Source organism: Mandrillus leucophaeus, unplaced genomic scaffold (genome assembly GCF_000951045.1).
Source record: "Mandrillus leucophaeus isolate KB7577 unplaced genomic scaffold, Mleu.le_1.0 Scaffold148, whole genome shotgun sequence".
Taxonomy (NCBI): Eukaryota; Metazoa; Chordata; class Mammalia; order Primates; family Cercopithecidae; genus Mandrillus; species Mandrillus leucophaeus.
Window position 1 is genome coordinate 3,350,895 of NW_012101454.1, and position 19,290 is coordinate 3,370,184.

The 19,290-nt window shown below is 40.4% G+C and overlaps 1 long non-coding RNA gene across 1 annotated transcript; it reads right to left on the reverse strand.

Annotated features, from left to right (window-relative positions):
* Positions 1–1,238: 1,238 nt before the first annotated feature.
* LOC105535579 lies at positions 1,239–14,054 on the reverse strand. Its single transcript, XR_001005456.1, has 2 exons — positions 12,832–14,054; positions 1,239–3,566 (listed from the first exon to the last, which is right to left on the reverse strand). It is a non-coding gene; the product is annotated as an uncharacterized LOC105535579 (long non-coding RNA).
* Between the last annotated feature and the right edge of the window lie 5,236 nt (positions 14,055–19,290).

The window sequence follows — 19,290 nt, forward strand, 5'->3', positions numbered from 1 at the left end:
TCCTAGCTGAAGCAGAAGAGTTTTAATTGCTTGGAAAAATAAGATTTTTGTTTTCTCTCAAGAGGGAAGAGGAAGCAAATATAAATTGCCTTAGAGTCAATGGCTGGAGGTACAATGCTCCAAACCATGCAAATGAGAGGTAGAAAGACAAGTCCATCATCTGTATGTTTTGTCTTTACAATGGCCAATATTCAGATATTTTAAAATGTGAGATGATTGACAGAATAGTCCTCTTTTCATTAAAATGTTTAGAGTCACATAGATTTACTGATTCTCTTCTTCTTAATGAGAGTGACACTGAACTAAAATACTTGAATATGTTGTCAATTATTCCAGGGCCAATTTTCCATTCATGTGAGTTATGTTTCTCTTCTTAGTCCAGTTTCTCTTCTAAGTTCCAGTTATTTGAGTTATTTCCATTTATGTGAATTATGTTTCTCTTCTAAGTCCCACCAGCTATTCTATCTTATGAGCCTTACACTGTTTATAACATATTTACCAGAGGGAAAGTAAGGACAAGGAGAGGAGATAAAATACTAATCAATCCATTTAGTAACGATGTACATCTACAAAACTGAAAACGAGAAAATTAAAGTTCTTGGCCATGGAGAGGTATAGACGTTAACTGGAGGTGTCTGCCTGTTCCTTGACCTCAACTCAGAAGTAAAATTAAGAGTTAAGAGTAATTAATTCTACCATTTAAGCCAGAAATTGAAATCCCTAATACTATGTCCTAGAATAAAATTCTGAAACCAAATAGTGTGTATCAGCAATTCCGAATTTGAAATTCCATAGATTGATTTTTCCATAAAATATTTTCTACACTCAGAGATATACATCAAATAGATCTGCTAATGTTGGAAAAAACATAGATACAAATTTGCTTATATAGGATTCACAATAGGGTAAGAATTAATAGCAACATCTTTTTGTCTGATTAGGCTTTTTCCTTTCCTTTTTAAAGAAGTCACCACCCATAGGGATGTAAGAATCACAGTATACATAAAAATGTCTATTTGCTGAGAGGTACTTTGTAAGTTTAGAAAGTAGTCCTTCCTACCAGGGAAGGGATGGGTTACAGAGTATAAAGTAGTCAGTGGCCTTCACTGTCTGGAGGTCCTTCTACAGATTTATCCTAAGAAATAAAAGATTGTTTCTTCCTTATATCTGAAGACAGATCTTTTCACAATGACACTAGGACTGAATGATTATCTTTTTTTCTTTTTTCTTTTTTTTTTAAGACAGGGTCTCCCTATGTCACCCAGGCTGGAGTGCAATGGCATGATCTCAGCTCACTGCAGTCTCGACCTCACAGGCTCAAGCAATTCTCCCACCTCAGTCTCCTGAGTAGCTTGTACTAGTCAGGGGCCACCACACGCAGCTAATTTTTGTATGTTTTTGTAGAGCTTGGGTTTTGCCATGTTCTCTAGTCTAGTCTTGAATTCCTGAGCTCAAGCAATCTGCTGCCTCAGCCACCCAAAGTGCTGTGACTACAGGTGTACAGCATCATGCCTGGCCCCGAATAATTAACTGATGTGTATCTCAAGGCACTCTAAAAGTTGCTTGAGTAGAATGGGGCATCTGTCTGTAGTTGGTTACCCTGGGACATGGGCACACTCCCCTGGGACATCGTTGATTCTTTCCAAAGAGAAAGCCAGCAGATGAAAGAAATAAGGGTTTTGTCTCCTGGAGTCTGGGAAACTCTCAGGTTTACCTTGTATCTCCAAACCTAGCACACACCTGGTACATGGCAATGGTATATGCTCAATAGAAATGTTTGAGGAAGGGAAGGAGCGGGAGAAAGGTAAGGGGGAAAAAAGGAAGGAATAAAGCTTCCATAAGCTCTACAGTGTATATTGCTACAACCTTCCTAACTCCAAAGGGAAGAAGCAGACTCACTGTATCCTGAAACATTGGTAAAACACCCGCTTCAGAAAAAAGTAACAACAATCAAGTAACTATTGAAGATTGATTTGACCTAACAGTGTAGAAACAGGAGAATTACATAAGGCCAGCTGTAGCATAGAGCCTGATCTTAATGTTTTAGAGCTGGAGAGGCCTGGAGTCACTCAAGAGGCATCCAAGTGGAATGTGAAATGACTTACCCACAGTCACATAGCTTGTTAGTATTAGAACACAAACTAACACCCAGGTCTCAAAAATGCTGGGGCCCAGCATTTTTCATCCTGCAGTTTTCTATACAGAACAGAAGCGATAGCTGTTCTTGAAACCTATCCCTTCCTGTTTCCTGACCCAAGTCACTTCGTATGTCCTTCCCCAGAGACCCTGCTAACCTTAAGCCCTTTGCCTGGTACCACAGAACTTTGTACAACTTGCTGGGGGGAAACAGCCCATGCTTACAGGCCATTTATAGAATGCAGGCTTATAGAACATGATCAGTAAGCATGATTAAGGAAATAGGAATTATTCTAATAACTGGAACACTGGCTCAATGATATCTTTATGACCATTTATTAGTTGTAGCCACTGTTCTTCATACCTAAGGGAAAGCTACAGTGTAAGCTCCATGGGGGCAGGAACCATGTCTGTCTTGCTTCTAAGTCTCTACAGTATCCAGTAGTTACTTAACTATTAGTTGTATTATTAAACATGACCACCAGTTCCATATTTCATAATTCCAAGCATGTTCCATGATGGCTTTATCTACAAATAACCAGCAATGTCATCCTTTAGCCAAATATTTTTGAAGGGCCCAGCTCTACCTTGTGTTCCCAATAATCTAATGAACTCAACACAGAGTCTGACCACCAGGCCCATAGGCAAAGAGTTCAAGTTCCATTTGACTTGAACTACTCTGTGAGCAATGACTGTCACCCGCAAGTGAACGAAGACTCCCTAAGGGCTCACATTATAGAAATGGAAGATAGATAGTCTGCCAGTGTCTTTATTATCAAAGCCCTAGAGTGCAAAGAAGAGACATGTAGGGTAATGAATTGGTGTCTCCCTCAGACCACTACTTGTTCAATCTTTATTAGAGGAAAGGCTGAGGTCTGTAGGAGCAAGAATCAAGCAGGAAGATCATGAGAGCACTCAGCCTACCCTCTGTGGTCATAAACAATCTAGCTAGAGTCCTTGTTTTATATATCCTAGTAAGAAAAACAGAAACCCTGAAGTCAAACAGCATGCTCCTCTACATTCTGACTATGCCCTACTTTCTACCCCTAAGGAATTTAACAGACTATTCCTTCCAACCCCACACAGACTCCTCCCTGAGAGAAGGGCTGGTAAATATATTTTCCATGGATGTGTTAGCATACTATTGATATGTTAGTGCCCTTATAGTTTAGTCCTCCAAGCAATTGTCCAGTTGTTTTGTCTTTAATCTGACCCTGCTGACAGTCATTACTCAAAATGAAGAAGGCAATCTAGAGAGAAACTGTAGCTGATGCTCCTCTTCTCTCAGTGGGTGGATAGCCCATCCATAAAGTCTTCTTGATGATGGTGTCCAGGAGTCAGGGTCCAAGGAGCTCAACAACAGCAGTGGGAAGCAATACAGGAAAAGGTCATGCTCCTCCAAGGGAGTGGGTTTTCCTTTGTCTCAGCAACTGTAAAATTATAAACAAAAGATTAAAAAGCTAAACCACTGCTCAAGTAAGGATCTTGGTAAATGCATGCTTTACCCAAAGCCTGATGACGGATTCATTGGCACCTAAATGAAGTCTGTGGTTTTCCAGACAATGGGGCAGAGACTACAGGAACACACAAATTATGCCTAAGGATTCTCTGTTCCTTCATTAATTTTGTTGTACCAAAGAAAAAGGAAAAACTATAATTGCAACTAAATACAAGTAAATGTGAGTAAATCTGCATGCATAAAGCATGTAGAATACATGGACTAGGGGAAAAGGAGAGAGAGCACAGAGAATCAAGAGCAAAGAAGATGCTTCTTCCCCTACGATATTGCACAGCACTGACCTGAATGGAACAGCAATTATGCAACCTAAGTGAGAGTTCAATAAATAACAATATCTGGGGACAAACTGAGATTTAAGCTCCCATGAAAAATTAGAAGTATAGTAACCAAAGCCTTAGCCAGTTCCTGGGCAATCAATATGATTGATACCCAGAGTCTTTAACAAAATAAGATAGGATGATAATAATCTCACCCAAAGATGGTCTAAATGAAGCATCACTACTTTAGGGAATTTCTACCAAAAACATCAAAAATGATGGCGATAGCACCATTATCAGAGTACTAGCAAAACCACCAAATCAATGGCTGTCTTTGACTGCCATCCCCACATAGGTGGGTCCCTCTGTCCCCTTCCTCAGGAACCAGGAGCCCAGCATCCATGTGCCTTTATCCACCCACTCTAATTTCTTTAATGCAACAGAAAGCAGTTAAATAGAGTCTTCCAATGGCTAGAATTGAGTATTTGATACTAGGGTATGAACAACTGGTTAATTTGACTTTATCAGCACCATAAGACAGTACAAAAGAAAGAAAGAAAGAAAAAAATAACAATTGGTGACTTTCACACTCCCATGAGGTATCTGCAGTTTATAAATGGAGCTTGTGTACATAAAACTCTTAATTACTGGAATGTGAAAAAGATAGAGAGAGAAGGAAGGGATAAGTGAAAAAGGAAAGAGCAGGGCCTTTCCATGCTTCTTGTTTAATGTCACCACCATCCCACGCCAACCATCAAACCTCCGAACAGTAGGCTTAGGCAACTTGGCCTCCGATGATACTGAACAGCTGCTAACCCCAGTCTTAGAAGACAATTCTGTCCTCAAAGCACACAGAAGAGCTGGGTCCTTTAGAACCGACACCTGGATTCATAGAGAATCCTCCTACAGATATCAGTGATCATGTCTGCATTGCTGGTGTCTCCCCTAGTCCAAATCCTTCACTCTACAAAGAAGCAAAGTGAAAGATGAGTGGCTTGCACAGTGTCCCATAGAGACTAACCAAAGGGTAGGGCCAGTACTGAGCCCAGGTCTCCCAAGACCCAGTCCCTAGCCCTATCCAGGTAAATCCCCATGAGCATAACACACTGTGCTCCAGACACAGGCAGACGATCATACCCCTCAAACTCTAGAGTAGTATTTGGGTAGTATCTGGGTAGCAATTTCCTCTCCCTAGACAACAATTTGATTCAGTGGGTCTGGGGTGAGGCACAGGTATCTACATGTTAACAAGCTCCATGGGATCTTCCAGATATAGAAACCACCCCCCTACCTACCAGCACCGCACAGAGGGCTGAGAGGGACTGCTCTGGGGACATCCTCTGGAACCCAAACATCAAAGGGCTCCTGACCACTGGGTCACAAGTCAGAGCCCTGAAAACAAACACCAGCCTTGAAATCTCAAACAAAGAATGCTTAGAATGGGCCAGAAAGGTCTCCTCTTAGACCTGTTGACCTTAGTGGCTTTGGGTCTGGCAATATCCAAGTGATGCCTTCAAGCCTCCTATGTAACCAATCTCCCAATATGTACTGAGCCCCTACTTTGTATAAGACTGTGCAGGGGGGCTAAGATGGGCAAAGAAAAGTAAGCCCTAGTTGTAAAAACTCTACCAAAAAGATCAGACACATACACTTAAAAAGAACACCCACATTACAGAGCAGTGTTGTTGAGGATGAAACACAACACAGATCCATATCCATGTTATATAAGCTTGCCCTATGTAACTCAACAATCTCTAAATCCACTTCCTGGCAGAACCATCTTTCCTGGTTCCTCAACCTCCACCCTGAGATTCTCATTCAGTAAGCCTGAGGAAGAGTCCAGAATGTGTCTTTTTTGCCAGCTGTGAGGTAAATCTAAGGCAGGCAGTCCACAGGTGGATATTTGAGATTCTCAGAATATGTTAAGGGTCAGGCTGCAAAGAATTTGAGGGAATCTAGCTTGGTTGCTTCTTTATATTAATGGTTTGCTGCTCCTCTAAATTCTTAACCTACTCACATTGGCCCCTAGAATCTAAGTCTGTTTGGTTTTGTTCCTCTCAGCTCAGTCATGGCCTATGCTGTCTTCCTACTTGAAACTTCCTACTTAGGGCCTCCTTCGTCTTCCCAATAGAAACCTGTTTTCTGGGAAAGGGTGCAGCTTTACTCCTCAGGAAAACACACAGGGGAAAAAAAAAAAAAGCCCATGTCCAGCCATGTATCATATGATTCCATTTAAACCATTTATATGGAATGTCTAGAACAGGCAAATCCATAGAGATAGAAAATAGATTAATGGTTGTGGAGGATTGGGGGAAAGTGGAATGGGGAACGACTGCTAATAGGTGTGGAGTTTCCTTCTGGAGGTAATGAAGACATTCTGGAATTAGCGGTAATGACTGCACAACTTTCTGACTGTACTGAAAACCACTGGATTGTACACTATAAGAAGGTGAATTTTATGGTATATGAATTATGTCTCAATTTTTGAAAAGCCCATGCGTAAGTAACACATAAAACATACAGGTGGCTGACCTGGCTCCCTGGGTCCTCACAACTACTGGGTGATGACCCCTGGGCAAGAGGCAGGGCAGTCAATGACAATAATAACTACCATTCACTTGTACTTATTATGTGGCAGATAGACATCCATTACACACAGTACATGGCTGGCTCAGTACATGGTTATCTCAGATGAGACATCACTGCCAAAGATGTAGATATTGTTATGATTATACTGTTATCACTAACATTTTAAATATGACAACACGAAGCCATAGTGAAATTAAATAACTTGACCAGTCCACAGCTATTAAGTGGCAAAACTGATGGCTAGGGATATGTGGCTTAATAGGCACCAAAAGACCCCTGCCCCAAACCTTGCCCCAAACCATGTCCCTCAAAGATCTGTCATTCTTATCATTAGATTTGCAGAAAGTAGAATAATCATAATGGTGGCAATAATGTAGCTGAGATGTATTGAGCACTTTCCATAAATCGTTCTCGATTTATAGATGTGAAAACTAAGGCAGAGAATGTTTAAGTAAATTGCCCCAAACCACACAGCTAGTAAGTGGTGGAGCCAGAACTTAAACACAGACCCTTAGTGCTAAGCTGCTCGGTCAGAGATCCAACTCAGATGTCTGCAGGAGCAGGACAATGACAGTGTCAAGTGGGCCCCATATAGCACACCTTGAAATACAAAGCAGTATTGACTCATCTTTGATTCATCTATAGACATGTGGTAAATTTTCTCCTAATACTAGGGGATAAAACAAAGCACGAGATCAGTGATAAATGGCAAATGATGCTTTGCCTCAATGTTGAGGATGCAAACAGGAGTGCAGAAACTATGGCAAATTGGAGAGAGAGCCGCTTCACCCAACAGGACTTCCCCATTCCACTCTAAACCTCCACCGCTGGGTGGGTGTGCAGTACAGTGTTGCTATATTTTCTGAGATAAAACCAGAAAAACATATCTTTACAGAAAATCTTTTTCGCTTTTAAAAGATAGTAAAGAATTCTGCAGACTATATTGGTCTATAGCAGAACACTTGACTTCAACACATAGTAAATTGCCTCCTCAAAGGCAGTTCTATGTGACTGGGATTTAGAATTTGAGGTGAAAAGTAACAGGGTGAGTCAGGAACAGTAAGGAGGAGCCAGGGTCTGAAGACTCTTGATGCATACCTAAGGAAGTAGAACTTTATTTTCTAGGCCAGGGAAAGCCAGAGTTTTGCTGTTCTGTTTTAAGAAGGGAAAGGGACCAGATCACAGACATCTCTGACGACGATGTGAAGGTAGAATAACCAGAAAAGATAGCCAAGGCAGTGAGACCAACTGGGAGCCCCAAACTAAGACCAACTGGGAGCCCCTTAGTTTGTCAGCCCCAAACTAAGGTAGTACCAATGGAGGCAAGAGCATGTACTCAAGTCAACAACTAATAGCAAAGATCTTCCCTGATAGATGATAGATAGGACTATATCAAAAGGGGGCACGCATATACTCTATCAGATAGATATACTGGTAGTCCCTTGATTTTTTTTTTTTAAAGACTATCATAAGGAAGAGGGAGACATTAGCAAATGTGAGGAAGAACACTATGAGAGAAATACAGAAGGGTTACAGGATACAACTTGTTAGAGGCTGGGTTTGGCATATGAAAGGGAAAGAAAATGTTCTTGGCTGGCGAAGAGACAGCTCTAAAACTGCCTAGGAAAACAAAAGTGAATGAGGGAAATAAAGAAAACATAAAAGAGTTCAGGTATTAAGAAATTAAGAAGAAATATGGAAAGCCAGCAGGGAAAAAAACAATCAACCAGTGAAGAACAGTGAAGGTCCCTAATGTCCATATTTAATGCAGATGAAAGAAACCAGTGAAGGCATTTTAAAAAGATTTTGTAATGAAGGCACCAAGAAGATTGCTTTAACAGAGACTGAACTCAAGAATAGAGACCACAATGGAGGCATTTATGAGGAGTAGAAGAAAAAGAAGACCAAAATATGGGAAAGGATTTTAGTGATTGGAAACTCACAGGAAAAGATGAGTCTTAGAGATGTCAGAAAGAAAACTATGACAGGATTCTGGAATATTCTCAGAGTGAAAATAAGGTCTAATCTGTAAAATATACAAAGTTCTCTCTCCACAAGTGCTTGAGAAGCAGCCCCGAGGAGTGCCAAAGATAACACCAAAGCTGCATTCCGAGGGCATGAGGAGGAGAAAGCAGTTACCAGCAAGACCCTGAAGGGAAGGGAGCAAGGATTTTAGCCCTCACCAGGCTTGGTTTTCATTGCTTGTAACATCATCCAAATCGGAATAAAGCATTCAACAGAATGGACTTTTCCAGAAGTAACCTTGTGACAGCCCGGAGCATTCTGGGAGAGCTGCAGTAGTCAAGAAGGCAGAAGCAAAAAGGAAAAGCCTCTACCACACACACGGTGCAGAGATAGAGGACCAACAATAACAGTAACAAAATATCCTATTGAAAAGCATCAAGGTGTACGTTAAAAGGGAAAAAATACAAGGAGGTAGGAGGAGGTAACATCCATTGACAACAATGGGAAAGGGCTGTCGTTTAGAAGTATGTCATGTTATGTTTGGTATCTTACATACAGTATTCCATTTAAGCCTCACCTTAGATAGGCAAAGTTACCCCGTTTTGCAGAAAAAAAAAATGTAGAGGCTATTTGAAATTGATTATTTGCTAAAAGTCACTTAGATAGTAAGTTTTAGAGCCAAGGTTTGTTGGATTCTCAAACTTACGCATTTTTCCACTATACCACACTGTTGGACTATGGACCTTCCAATCGGATTACAGCAAAAGCCTTCCTAACTGATATTTCACCCTTTACAATTCTCCTTTCACTATGTAACTCAAGTAATCTTTCTAAAATGCAAATTTTATCATGGTGCTGCCCTGCTCAAATCCAGTCAATAAATTCCTTTTGATCTTAAGAGGGAGTCCAAACCACTTAGCATTCCCTACAAGGCCCTTCAGGAACTGTCCCTACTCACCTTCCCTGCCTTATTGCAAGCTCCTCTCATTTCAGGTGACAACGCAATGACTCTTAATATATTAAAGTCCCCGGAATGCACCCTGCACATTCTCACTTCCAGGTCTTTGCACACTTTGTCTCTTTTGCCTGAAGCACTCTTCTTCCTGACCTCCTAAACTCTCCCCTCAGGCAGTCAATGCAACAGCTTCTCTTCTCTCATAAAATTTAATACACTTTATTGAAATCCTCTCTGCCAGTTCTGAGGTCCCCACACCCTCTAACTGGGAACTACATGAGGAAAGATCCTGTTTCTATCTTGTTCACATTTACACCCACCTAGTAGTGCCCTGACATATCATAGGTGTTAAACACATATCTTTTGAAATGGATTAATAAATTGGATGGGGTGGGGCTGTCACTGGTTACTAAGTTAAACTATGGGTAGAGGCCAAGGCCACAACTAACACCAAAGCCTCTACTTTTAACATCTGCAATTTACTGTTTATAGCTGAAGATTCTTTTCTTAGGCATCTTGAAAAATTTAACAACATTTAGGTTGGGCCTCCCCTGGCTCACACCTGTAATCCCAGCACTTTGGGAGGCCAAGGCGAGCAGATAACTTGAAGCCAGGAGTTCGAGACCAGCCTTGCCAACATAGCAAAACCTTGTATCTACTAAAAATACAAAAATTAGCCGGGCATGGTGATGCACACCTGTAATCCCAGCTACTTGGAAGGCTGAGGCATGAGAATCACTTTAACCCGGGAGGCAGAGGTTGCAGTGAGCCGAGATCATGCCACTGCACTCCGGCCTGGGTGACACAGCAAGACTCTGTCTCCAAAAAAAAAGAAAATCAACATTTAACAGAACATATACTCTATGCACTTCCTGTGCTCAGAGCTATGAATAATTTCTAGGGATGTGACTCAGTTCTTCCCCTAAACAAGCTTGCAGTCTAGTGGGGTAACCTTCATTTTCTAATGTGTTACAATTTGCATTCCCTTTAAACCTTTTTAGAATTGAGTTGACAAGGAATCCTTGACAGTCCGTTAAGCATTGGGAAACTGCCAGTTGACTGATCACTGGCTCCAACAAGACTACAAGGGGCTTGAGATTTGAGACTGAATCTTCTCATCATTATCACCCCAGTGCCCAGCATAGTAGCTGGTATATAAAAACAAGTTTAAATAATCAACTGAATGAATGAAAGAATAGACAAATGAACAAGCAAACAAGCCAAGTCTTGGAATAAAGCTTTGGGATCTGGGTCAGAGTCTCAGCAGGAATTATTCTCTATCATTAAACAGATAAATGACTCAGCAACAAATACTCTAGGGAAAATCAACCCATTCAATATAAACACACACAGAGATACACACACACACACAGAGACACACACAAACACACAGATACATACACAGAGAGACACACACACAGACATACACACACTGCAGAGCCAGAGGAGTATGGGAGCAGGACAAAAGAGGGTCAGGGTAGGATTTGGGATGGTTTTCCAGTGCCAGCTCAGGTTCCTCCTGTGACTTTAGGTTCAGAAGGGAGACACTATGAGGCAGGCACACACACATAGAGCAGTGACATGGCTTATCCTGACCCCTACAGCCTCAAACCTGCTTATTAAGACATACCATAGAGATAAATCATTGGAAAAACAGGTAGATAGATCAGTATCGTGCTCATCACATGTTTTCAAAACCTATTAAGAAAACCTTAATTTGACATGTTATTTAAAATGCATGTTAATAATCACCAACACAAATAAATACCCAACTGAAATATGTGAATAGTTTCTATATCTTTCAAAATTAAAACCAAATATCAGAACAGAAATAGCTATCTAAATAGCATCCTTTTCACATATACACACACACTCCTGAAATTAACCTGCTGCCAATTTGTTAGTTATTTAAATAAACATTATTTCTGCTACACACTTTACCACCAAATAGTACCTTGTAGTCAGTTTTAAAAACCTTTATCAAAGTAAGAGTATGGTATTATTTTGACACCAGACAGTCCTTTGCTTTTGTGTGGAATCACTGTGTTGCCTGAACAGCGTATGATTTCGCTTTTGTGCAGAGAATCAGCAGGTCATTAGTGTACCATACAAATCGCCCTGGACTCAGGATGGAGCCCTGGGGAACTGAAGCTGTAATAGACTGGAGGGAAGATATGGTGTTGCTGACAGTTACCTCTGATGGCAGTTAAAAGGTATGATTGCAACCACATGACAGCTTAATACAACAGATCCCTGAGTTGTTCACATGGCAAATTCTGATTAATGACGTCAATAATCATTATAAACGTTTAAAGTTTTGTAGAGGACTCCATTACATCCTACTATCAGAATACAAGACCAACCAGGTCCCTTATAAAATAACCATGTTTTATCATTATTTTACTGCCATTGGTTTTACATGTTGGTGAACATGAATTTATTCACATATGGAAGGTGGGGGGGCAGAGTTCTACTGCATATTTATAAGGTTCATGAAGAAATTTTTGCATAAGAAAGTGAGTGTAAGATTAATTGAAACTCAATATATGAACCAGAATTTGCCACTTTCACACACACACATATGCATGCATACACACAGAGATACACATACAGGATAAGGTCAATTTCACTGTATCCACATCTGGCAATGATGTGGGCATAGTGAAAAGATTTCAGGTTCCCTCCAGAAAGCCCTTAGGCTACAAGAAAAATCATCCTACATCTAATAAACCCATCTTAGATATATCTCCCATATGGAAAAGCCCTGTTTTGCTTTATTCCAACCAATTTGTCCTTGGATTCCTCTCGCAGCTGTTGCTGCTATTGTTTATGATGTATTGAGCCCTGGCAGTGGAGTGAGGCACTGCGTACAACAGAGTCAAGATTCCCACATCACTGGGCTGTGTGAGCATTAAATAATCTCACCTGTGAGGAGTCCGAAGCACCCAGTATATTTAAGGGCCTGATACGTAATAACTGCTCAACAAATGGTGGCAAAAACCATTTTTAACTAAAATATTCTAGGTGCTTAGTCTCAAGAAAAAAAATCACAGTAGGTTTCTAAACCAGACTACCACCAAGGTAATAAGGATGCTAAAACAAACAAACAAACAAATAAATAACCCTTCCTCACAATTTCCCCCTCACTATTTTCCACCACAGTTTGGTTTGGCTTGAGAAACACTGGTGCCTTTATGTGCCCAGCACTGGGCTAGCACTGGATGCATGGAGATGACTGTGGCCACCCTCCAGCTATAGGTGGCTGCCCCTCTGCTGGAGACATGAAACACTTGAAATTCTTTCAAAGCTGAGTCTTTTGCCATCACAACAGCAGTTAGAAAATTTATTATATAAATTCATATAAATGATATAATCCGATATAGGAAGATACTTGCTCCTGTAACAGTTACTATTTAGGTCAGTTGACTTTTTCATATTCCGGGAGACTCCTCCTTAATGTATAGCTGCCATACATACAGGAATCATCTTTTCGGCAATGAGTTTCCTAGAATAAGTGAATGTTTCAAATGTGCTAAAAATAAAATAAGTAGATTAAATTAATGCTAATTAAAATAGAGCCTATGAGGGCAAGCCTATACATATAATTCTTTTCTATAAAATATATCATAGCTGTCACCAAAGAAATTAATCTAAAACTTAAAATTACCAATACTAGCTAGATGTCAATAAATATTAATATCAACAGATAATTCTAATCCTTTTGTTCTATCTGCATGGGTGATCTTCAGGCATGTAGCCTGCAGAGTTGCTCAATACTTTGAGTTGTTCAATATCACTACTAATGTTTGGAGGTTCCCCACCCGAAGGATTTCCCTTTCCATTTCTATCAAGTTTCAGCAGATCCTTTTCTGAAGTTTAAGACGAGAGGCCTTGCCTGTTCCATATCAATGTGACTTGGAATTTAGAAGCTAACCCTTCCTCCTCTTTCTCTTCTCCATTTCCCTTACTTTACTAGCCTCATCTCCCTTGTTTCATTTTCTTCTGAAGTTATTTTTTTGCATGCTTTAAGTATTAATGTAAAAGCTCCCCTTTCCTATGCTCTAAGAAAAAGAATAGCAGAAGGAACATAAGACAGGGTTAGAAGGTGAGCAAACATGAAGAAACAAGAATTTTGAAGCTCCTACGCCTTTAAAGCTCAGCTTCTTTCTGCAATGGCCAAAAACAGATGGACATTCTAGAAAGACTAAAAGGAAGAAGATGCTAGGTAGGAGGAGACAGAAGGTTGAAGGGAGGAACCCATCTCAAGTTCTTCCTTCTTCCTCCAATCTCTTCTTTCCACAACTCATATGCAATAGCCTTTATGCTCCTAGTGGAATTGAATCCATTAAAAGTTCAGTGTAAGGCTGCGTGCAGTGGCTCATGCTTGTAATCCCAGCAATTTGGGAGGCCAAGGCGGGTGGATCACTTGAGGTCAGGAGTTCGAGACCACCCTGGCCAACATGGCGAAACCCCATCTCCACTAAAAATACAAAAATTAGCCTGGCATGGTGGTGCATGCCTGTAATCCCAGCTACTTGGGAGGTTGAGGCAGGAGAATCGCTTGAACCCAGGAGGCAGAGGTTGTAGTGAACTGAGATCACGCCACTTATAGCCTGGGCAATAGAGCAAGACTCTGTCAGAAGGAAAAGAAAAGAAAAGAAAAGAAAAGAAAAGAAAAGAAAAGAAAAGAAAAGAAAAGAAAAGAAGAGTTCAGAGTAGGTAAAAGGGACAAATGGCATGAAGTAAAATTCCACTCACAAAAAAAAAAAAAAGAAAAATTCCCCAGGGTGCCTCTAGATAAATTGCTCAAGTGCTGTTCTCCACCCCTCTCCCAGGCCAACACACAACACTAGGCCACCTCACACCTGAACTTCTGGTTGAGCCAGAAGAGCACTAGAAGTTTGAAGGCAGGGCCAGGAGCCCAGCAGAGCCCCAGGCAGTGGGCCTAACCATCACCTCTGCAGGGCTGGCACTACATTTGCCCCCGAACAACCCTTAGAAAGTTGGGTAGGAGGAGCAGTGGGGAAGGTCAAAGGCAATTTGGGCTGGCACCAACGAGGCCTCACCCACCTTCCACCAGGCTCCAACCCTGGCTATCTTAGAGGGTGCAAGAGTCTTCTAACTCTGTCTTCCAACTTCCAGTTAAACCAGAAACTGGACATTCAAGGGAGGGGCCAGGAATGTGGCCAGCCAGGTACAGGGACATTACTGCCACACTTCCCATCATGGCCCACAAGTGAGATCCAGGCCACACAGGTGTACTTGTTGGACAGAAACATTCTGAGATTCTACTTAAAAAGTCTTCTATTCCAGATATTAAACAATCATGACTACCTTTTGTTGACCGCTTACTATATATGGCCTAGACTCACCACGAAATAGGTCATTTAATTCTAACAACAACCCTATACAGTAGATATATACTAGTATGTATTACCTCCCCTTTACATACTAGAAAACTGGAGCCTAGAAGGACAAAAGAAAGTCGATTCCAACCAAATAAAGGACAGATCCAGAATTCCATTCCAGATAAAATTGACTACAAAACCCACATTTTCAATCATCATATGCAGAAAACCAACCTTCTATACTTTTGAAAGTACTCCTCCTGGATGGGCCTTCAAAGCACTTTGACCTTGTTTTGTTACAGGAACAGAATTCAGTAGCAAGATGGCAAATAGTTTTCCTCTCTTTGTCAATGTGCCTGAGGCCAGAAGTAGATTCTAGAAATCAGATAAACAAGTGGCAGAGACAGCCAGGTGCAGTGGCTCACGCCTGTAATCCCAGCACTTTGGGAGGCTGAGGCGGGTGGATCACCTGAGGTCTTGAGTTCGAGACCAGCCTGACCAACATGGTAAAACCCCATCTCTACGAAATACAAAAAATTAGCCGGGTGTGGTGGCACGTGCCTGTAAACCCAGCTACTCGGGAGGCTGAGGCAGGAGAATCGCTTGAACCCAGGAGGCAGAGGTTGCAGTGAGCCGAGATTTCACCATTGCACTCCTGAACAACAAGAGCAAAACTCCATCTCAAAAAAAAAAAAAAAAAAAAAAAAAAAAAACAAAAAAAACAAGTGGCAGAGACAATCCATTTACAAAACAGAATTTGAGTGAGTTAGTGTGTGGAAGTGTACGTTCTGGGCTCAGTCTAGCTCAGAACTAGTTTGTCTCAAGGTTAAAGTATTTCCCTTGCCTTTCAGGGGCAACCAATACATGAAAATATATCAACCATGAACTTTAGTCACAGCTGTAAATAAACAGACAACATACAAACACATTATATGTTCAAGAGGTCCCTACAGCATAAGTACTTTCTCCACTAAGGTCTCTATTTTCCAAGTCTCATTTTTCCAAAAGATACTGACTGCCCCAAAGGAGAGGTATAATAAAATATTGGAAACGTTCCGGGAACTTATTGAAAAAAACAATAGATGCAACAAATGAAGACAAAGTCAATACTGTCTTTATGTCCAATGGCCCCTAGCTCTTAACATAAGAATACCCTTATGATTTTACAGCAGTCGCAATGATAAATGTAATTGATAATTTAACATAATTATAAAATAAACATGCCACACAGTTTTTCCCCTTCCACAGAGGCCTTAAGAATCCTCATGATTATGACTTTGGGGGCATTAGGACTATTTATAAGAGATTCAAGTCAACCCAATCTGTGATTATGACTTCCCCTCCCAGCCCCTGTGGACTCTGAAGAGTCCCCTATTTGTAGTTATCAAGGGAACTCCCACTTCCAGTGGAGAGAGAATGACAGTAGGATGTGATTACTTAGCTTCCCCATTCTCTCAAAGTCCCCCAACCAAATTTTCAAGATTGTTCTTCCTTTCATGTACTATGAAACAATAGCAGGTGTTCCCCCTCTCACCCCTTTCTAGTTTACAGACTCCTCCATGGAAGATGGATGCTCCTCTAGAACAATGACCACAAGAAAACAGCAGAAGCAAGAAAAGTCAAAGATCACAACTACCCGAATCTCCATCAAAAACAAGACTCAGGAGCCTGCAATCATATAAGTAGACCTACAAGGTGACTCAGCTCCCTAAGTAATATGATTTAGGGAGAATCAAAGGAGATATATATATATGTATGTGTGTGTGTGTGTGTGTGTGTATAATTTGAATATATATATTCCATTTGAATATATATACTATTTGTATATAAATATATATATATATTCCATTACTTTTATGTATTCATTTTCAATCAGTATTTATTGAGCAGTTACTGTGTGGGAGTTACTAGAAGATGAAGATAAAATGGTCATGGGGTTGGCAGAATTCACAAATAAAAATTTCATGTTTTATCTGGCAATTCTAAATTGTCAGCAAGAGACCATGCCTGCCACAAGGAACTCACAATCTAATGCCCTGTGCATTCCCTAAGAATTTTGAAATCTCATTAACACCTTAGCAAAACTGATTTATCTGATTAGCTTCAAAGTCCATAACCTGAGGCTGGGCTCAGTGGCTCATGCCCATAATCCCAGCACTTTGGAAGGCAGAGGAGGGTGGATCACAAGGTCAGGAGATGGAGACCAGCCTGGCTAACATGGTGAAACCCCATCTCTACTAGAAATACAAAAACTAGCCAGGCATGGTGGCATGCACCTGCAGTCCCAGCTACTCGGGAAGCTGAGGCAGCAGAATTGCTTGAACCCAGGAGGCGGAGGTTGCAGTGAGCCGAGATCGCGCCACTGCACTCCAGCCTGGGCAACAGAGTGAGACTCTGTCTCACAAAAAAAAAAAAAAAAAAAAAAAAAAAAGAAAAAAGAAAAAAAGTCCATAACCTGGGAGAATGATACACAGAAGACGTAAGTTTTGAGGGGAAGAAAAGTGTTAGAAAGGTCCAAGGCAAGCATCAGCAGAATGTCACAGAAGGATTAACAATGATTAACCGAGGACAACAAAATGGCCCCATGTCCATAGTTGGGTGGTGGGGATAGGGTAAAGAAATCAAAATGAGGCAACTATTGCTGAGAACTCAGCTTGTTTCACCTGCATTCCAAATAAGTGACAAGCTCACAAAAAACATTGTCAAGGTTGGTAAACATTCCAGTTAGACCTGAGCAGAACGTCTAGTGAGATCTCATGCCAACTTATGGTTTGGGGTGGAAACCATACAAAATGTGGTGGTTTTATAGGGTTTGAACCTGAAAGCAAGCAAAATGTGGTGGTTTGGCCTGTGTTTTTCTTGGAGTTTTTTACATACTCAGGCATAAAAATTCACAGTCAAGCTTGGGAGGTCCAATCTGAAACAATAAAGTTTTCACACTATCCTTTCAGCAACCACAAGGAATAGGCTTCCAAAAGAAGTTGTAGACTCTTGTTTGAATATCTTTTAACTATGGTTGATAAATGGACTACTTAGGCCATGTTTATGTGACAAAAACTAATTTTGATATATGGAAAGAGGAAAGATGTTGTCTTTTCCTGGACCAACATTACCTACATAGAAAAAAGAAATCAAGAGTTTTTTATGCATGCTCTCTGTGTTAATAATAAAACCAGTTAATGATCAGTTCCATTGGCAGAAATTTCTTGGTTAGCCTGCTGTGAGCAACTCCATAGCTTGAATCTAAAGTGAGAGTGGACTGAGGAAAATATTTGTTTTGTCTTGTATGTCAGATATTAAAGCCACTTCAAATCCTTCATGGAAACATATGGGGTTAGCACTGTCTTGGATGTCAAGCAGTATAGGTTCTATAATGGCTTCGGAGTGCCTTGGTTGGGTGCAAGAAAACAGACTTGCATGACCCTCCCCACGTTCTTTTTATAACTTTCTGTGAGGTTCATTATCTGAATCTGCAACCAAATCAAAATATTTACTTTGTTCTTTAGTTTGAAAACCTGAATATCCCTTTACCATTAATAGAAATTCTAATGTTCTCACAATGGTGTAAAATTTATTTTTTCTTTTGTAATTTTGTAGTGCTTAACTTAATTTTCAACGGGGCTAGGGAAAAGGTTATAAACATTAATTATGGTTTACACGAGCAGAACAGCAGGAATCATCATTATTATCACTTAACACATATATTTATTAAGTTATTCCAGGAAAACCTAGTTAATTTACACCTTGTGCCTTTGAAACATTTGATAACTCCAAGTTGGGGAATTGGCTTAACTTTCCCTTTGGTGGAAGAGAGTTTACAGATCTAATTAAATTGGCTTTGCAGGGGGTGATTAATCTCCTTAAGGAAATAGACTGCTTTCAAACACTTCAGTAACAACTGTTTCTAATGATTAATGAAATAAATACAAAGAATTCTGGCCTACTAATTAAAGCAGATCCAGTTATGAGTGTTGGCCACAGAATATTAATCCCTGGCTTATGTAAATATGTTATATATAATAGATTACAATATTTTATAATTCTGACATATAATAGTTTATACTGGTCTTCCCTCACATTAGTCTAAGACAGTGAGGGCTTCCTTGTATTTCTGTTCAACAGTTGTAGGCTTCCAAGATGCCAGTGAAATACATCTAAATAGCTTTTTGAAATGTTTATGATCCCTCCTATCCCTGTTAACTATAATATGTGATGACATAATTGGATTCATTGGAAGCCCACTTGGCTAGGACATTGTGGTAGTTGAAACCTATTAGCACTCAAGTAGATAATCCAAATCACCATCCAACAAAGATGTATAAACCATATATTGAATAGTACAATCGAATGTCTGAGGATTGGACAGGTAACCCAACATGTTTATAAGTTCTTCAATTAAGATAGAAACTCATCAAAAATAGTTTGTCCTGCAAATGTCAAGAATTCATTATGGAGCCCACAATCAAACCTCTTCATAAAGTTACTCAGGGAGAATAACAGGATCCTTTCAGCACTCCTTTT